Source organism: Amblyomma mixtum, chromosome 5 (genome assembly GCF_055824585.1).
Source record: "Amblyomma mixtum isolate Tamu chromosome 5, ASM5582458v1, whole genome shotgun sequence".
Lineage (NCBI taxonomy): Eukaryota > Metazoa > Arthropoda > Arachnida > Ixodida > Ixodidae > Amblyomma > Amblyomma mixtum.
In genome coordinates, this window is record NC_143016.1 from 133,963,150 (window position 1) to 133,968,392 (window position 5,243).

Genomic DNA, 5,243 nt, shown 5'->3' on the forward strand with positions numbered 1-5,243 from the left:
TCAGATTTGCTATTTCCTTCCTTTTCTGCAAATCGTAGTGTTGGAAATTGTTGTTTTTGACCATTTTATTCTTCTGTTGCGTAATTTGCATTGGGGGCAATATAGCTCTTGCTCACGTCCTTGCATATTTACTCGCGTTTTTTTTTTGTTTCGAACATGACCTTTATTGATGAAAACCATCGAAAGTAGTTGCGAACCACAATTCAACATGCATTTGTTTGTTTTTGCTTTTTTTTGCGCGAAACTTCCACACCAACAAACAATTTGAGGATTCATCGACGACCACTGAATAAATGGACTGACAACTGACGTTAGACGCATGTTAACCTAGCTTGTTTGGCGTATGTACGGTACATGAAACTATGAAAGAGCGCGCATTCTGCTTGGATATTTTTTTTGCTTTATATTTTTGTTATTATGTGGTAACATTTTAAGCTATCTTGAACTAACAGAAGCCGCATCCTACGGCCCCACAAAATACGCGAGTGTCTGAAGTCGTTTTGGCGAAATTCATCTTGAAGCTCCAAGTTTTTCACTTCAAAATTTTCGGGCTTTTGCTGCAGCTTTGTAGCAATACTTTGACGCTTCCGTGTTTACCATCCATTTGTTCCTTGTAGGTATTGCTTTCCGTACTGCCTGTGGCCATGTGACTCGTTCTCCAAAAATTCCAAACCCTTTTCACGTGTTCTGGCCCCTTTCCCTCTCTTTTTCAAGTCTTCCCATATCTCCCCACCTGTTCTCCCGGCCGCGCCCTTTTTTTAGGTAGCGGGCTAACCCCCCCCCCCCCCCCCCCCCCCCCCCCGCGAAGCGCTTTTTTTCTTTTTGGTTGTCACTTCCTCAAAGCTATTTTCCCTCGCGCGCAGCTACGCGCTTCGCTGTTCGTGCACCCTTCCACGATCTCCCTGTCTCCACCTTTCAGCTCGAGGACTTTTCTCGGAACCACAAAACCTGTGTAAAGGAAAATGACTCTATCCCCGCCAGCCAACCCCTCTCCCCCCCCCCCCACCCCCTTACCATCGTCTCCACTGCTCGTCTTGGAACCGCGCGACGCATCACAATAAGACATTCTTGACTCCACGGCGGAGCCCAACCACGTGCACAACCAACACGACGAAAATGCATGCACACTCGAGCTAGCACCGTTCATAGTCTGTGCACGCGAAAAGCCACGCTCATATATTAGGAGAGCTCCGACGCTGTTCGTACCGCCTGCAAGATCTTATTTGTAAGTACTAAAACTCTTTTATCTTGATATACGTCTGGAAGTTAAAGTGGTTTTTGTAGTAAACGTTGCTTTGACTACATGGGCCTTTATTTTTTCGGCAGGAAAGCAGAGCGAGCCAAAAAGCACGAGGACGACTTCTGTGTACCCACTCTCATTGCGAAATGGCTTGCTTGACGTCGTGCGCAGTGGAATTGTGGCCGAATGGTGAGAATTTAATTTTTCGTCTTTGGTGAGATGAACTCACTGAAGATTCACTACTTTGGCTAACAGCGGGTTTGAACTCATATGACCTGAGATGGGATGCATTCGGGAATATGTCCTTTACCGCTTATGCACGACGGAAATCAGAACCGCTTAATTAATTTTCCACTGCAGACCAGTTGGTAAGAATATGTGTAATACTTCCGTACTGTTTCTTTTTGCCTTCTACACTTGCAGACGCAATAGAAAATCTGCAATTTCTGGTTAAAGCTTTTGCCCAAGTTCTCCCGCAATGAAAAAGGGCATTACTCTGGACTATCAGACTAGTATTTTTGTGTGGTTTGCAAGTCGCAGTTTTGAATCCAATTATAGCATGCATGCGAAGCGACTAAGGTAAAACAAAGGTGCCCTGAGTTCCTTGCGTTCAGCGTATTTCGCAAAAAATCGCAAGCCGTATTTTTAACCCTATTAAAAAAAACTAATCAAAAATGTTGTTTTGACGTCCATGTGGAAGAGACGCTACAACCTGTGCATATTTACTTGAATAAGAAATTAGCTCGCAATTTAGAGATACGAGTTATGATATTAAAACAAAATAATACATTAATCTGTTTTCAATATCACATTAATTTGCATATCTCGCATTGAATATATTTACTGGGAGTGCGACACGACGCATTGGACTAAATTAAACCATTTGGTGTAAAAGAAGTTTAGTAAATTAAATTCCACTTTGTGCAACTAATGTGGTGCTGGTTCTTAAGAATAAATTTAAAATTATCCTGTAAAATATGTTGCTAGTGTCCTCACGATGTCTGTGTTTCACTAAATTCGGTGTTATTTAATAATTTTTGTTTTTGTTCTGTGATGGCCATAATTAAGCTTACCATGACATCATGCATCTCGATCGTTGCAGGCTTGGCGCTTCGTGAGGCCATCGTGCAAGAGCTGGACGAGGAATTTGTTTGAATGCAGTCCAGCAGCCCTCTTGCAAGTGGAGTGCAACGATTACTTCGGATATGACTGATCAGTTCACTGGAGGACAGCTCCGTTGAGCATTTTATGGATGCCTTAGCCGTGCCGCAGCAGCTTGCCCAGATGCTTTGCCCAACCTGATCGGCACGCACCAAACTTGAAAATAAATTGTTTTCCCACAGCCTCTGCCACCATGCTCTTGGGCCCCCTTTCTTTACGCCCCAGGGTGGCTGGTGGCAGCGCAAACCAACCTGTGCGGGCTAAAAGCGTGATTCTTGTAGCTCAAAGCAATAAACGGGTCTTTTTTCTGGAATTCTTTCGCACCCTCTATTATGAATATTTGCTAGGTAGAATGGTATGTACATCCACCCACAGTGCCGGTTATTGGCGAGTGGGTTAATTGCATGTTCCATCGTTCGAAAGCTGGATGCCATTATTCGAAAGCTGGAAACCATTATTCGAAAGCTGGATGCCATTATTCGAAAGCTGGAAACCATTATTCGAAAGCTGGCTACCAATGTTTGAAAGTTGGCTACCAATGTTTGAAAGCTGGCTACCAATGTTTGAAAGCTGGCTACCAATGTTTGAAAGCTGGATACCAGTATGAGACCTTTGCTTGCCCATGCTGCAGAACGAACATCGGTACTGCGTTGGCCGCTTTATCGCCCGAACATTGGCCCAAACCTGGCATGAAAGTAGGTCCAATGTGTAAAGTGGTAGCGCTCGGCCCAAATGTCAGTGTAGGACCGATGTTCGTGCCAATTTTTGCCAACAGTTGACCGACCTTCGGCCAATGTTGTTGTGCTGCCTGGGAAATCCTCTGTGACGAAGAAATCCTCTGGACGAAGTAGAAAAGTATGCGGCGTAATGCTTGTATGATCTATCTGAGAATACTGCAAAGCCGTGTGGTCTCTGAACGGCAAAGATTCTTGTTGCGCGCCGTCATGGAAAACTGAGGAATAGTAGTACACTTGTTGCTAGGACACGGACAAATATTGAATAGTTCCGGGGCTTTTTATGCACGTCTCACTATCCACCAAAGCCTGCACATTCGACAATAGATTGGTTTATTGGTTTATTGGGGATTACCGTCCCAAAGCGACTGAGGCTATGAGGGACGCCGTAGTGAAGGGCTCCGGAAATTTTGACCACCTGGGGTTTTTTAACGTCCACTGACATCGCACAGTACACGGGCTTCTAGAATTTCGCCTCCATCGAAATTCAGCCGCCGCAGCCAGGATCGAACCCGCGTCTTTCGGGTCAGTGGGCAAGCGCCGTAAACACTGAGCCACCGCGGTGGGGCCATTCGACAATAGAGCATTACAGCGAGATGACTAGTTGGGCCCATGGTACATTGTTCATCTTGACAAGGAAGCGCGATCGAGGACGACCTCAAAATCAGCGCTTGTTTGGCCGTAGTCTTCATTACGCGATCGTTCTGGTTCGCGCGTCCTTCTTTAAATGTATTGAGCATTTTGTGCTACCGGCAACGCGCTTGCATGAACTTGACCTATTTGATAAATGTTAAGCGACATCATTATCGTCATCATCATCGTGCTAACACTGACCCTTTCCCAGTCACCCTCCTCCGCCGTTCGTCTCTTTCCGGAGCGCAGTACCACGGAAAGGCGCATTCCACAGACTACCCACTCACTCACCTCCCACACTCTCGAAGACCAACAATAAATATAAAGCTCAAAGTACAAAGGAATGCAGTTAAACACAGTGACCTAGTCTGTATGCACTGTGATCACTGTAAAAGCAAGGGTCAGCAAGTCTTCCTCTTGCTGCGTTCGACAATGCGTAGGGCAGTACGGCTGAGCTTTGAAATTGCATAGGGCGAAAAAAATGGAAGGCAATGACGTACACAGGTTTATTGCCCCTGAAGCGAGAACGTGCAATATGAACAGACGTGAACTTGTCGTCAACGGTAGTGCATAGCAGCATTTATCACACGCTCACACGTTGCTACTTTGTGCCATAAAATATCATGCTTCCGCTTGCGCTACATCATATGATTCGTCGCCTCCTGATAAACGCATGCCTATGTCTATGTTGCACGCATATGCAGATAGGCAGGCAGCTGTTCTGAACCCTGACCGCGTCCGTTCATTGAGCGACAAGAAGTGTCATATGTACTCGCGGCTCTAGCGGCCGCCGGCGATCATGAAGAATGCGTCGTTACTGATACTCGTAGACGATTGCACCCTTGTCGGGCTCCGCCTTGCATGCTCAGCTGTTTGTACGAGTACTTGCACGGGACACACTTCAGCTGTCTTGATAATGAATCCCGCGTCATGGCTCGCACGAAAACGTTATCTTGAAAAGGTCGTTTTTCTCCTTCGATGTTCATCAATCTTCTCTGATTATAGCCACTGCGTTAACTCAGGGGTTACAGTGTTCGGCTACTGACTAGAAAGACGAGGGTTCGATCCCGGCAGCGGCGTTGGTATTTCGATTAAGGCGAAATGCTAGAAGCCAGTGTGCTGCGCTATGTAAGTAGAGGTTAAAGAACCTGATGTGGTCGAAGTTATCCGGACTGCACCTGCAGAGTGTCCTTCATGACCTTCATAGCTTGGTGACCCGGAGGGGTTATGTTGGTACGCACGCGGTGGAAAACAAAAAAAAATGCTACAACGTCCAGCAACGATGCTCTGCCTACACATCTACTGTCCACTATCACAGCCGACTTTCCGGTGCACAACACAGCCATGGGCACGATTTCGAACATCCTGTGCGGCGCTCCGCAATTTTCGCCGAAGAACTACTCGTGTTCTTTGCACAAGTTCAAGCGCACTTCGGTGTGCGCGCATCACATCGCCGCGCGTGACCCACCTCTTTA

General features: G+C 46.3%; 1 long non-coding RNA gene across 1 annotated transcript; it reads left to right on the forward strand.

Moving 5' to 3' along the window:
* Nucleotides 1–1,331: 1,331 nt before the first annotated feature.
* On the forward strand, nucleotides 1,332–2,584 carry LOC149343796 (uncharacterized). Its single transcript, XR_016282728.1, has 2 exons — nucleotides 1,332–1,429; nucleotides 2,343–2,584. It is a non-coding gene; the product is annotated as an uncharacterized LOC149343796 (long non-coding RNA).
* The last annotated feature ends 2,659 nt before the right edge of the window (nucleotides 2,585–5,243 follow it).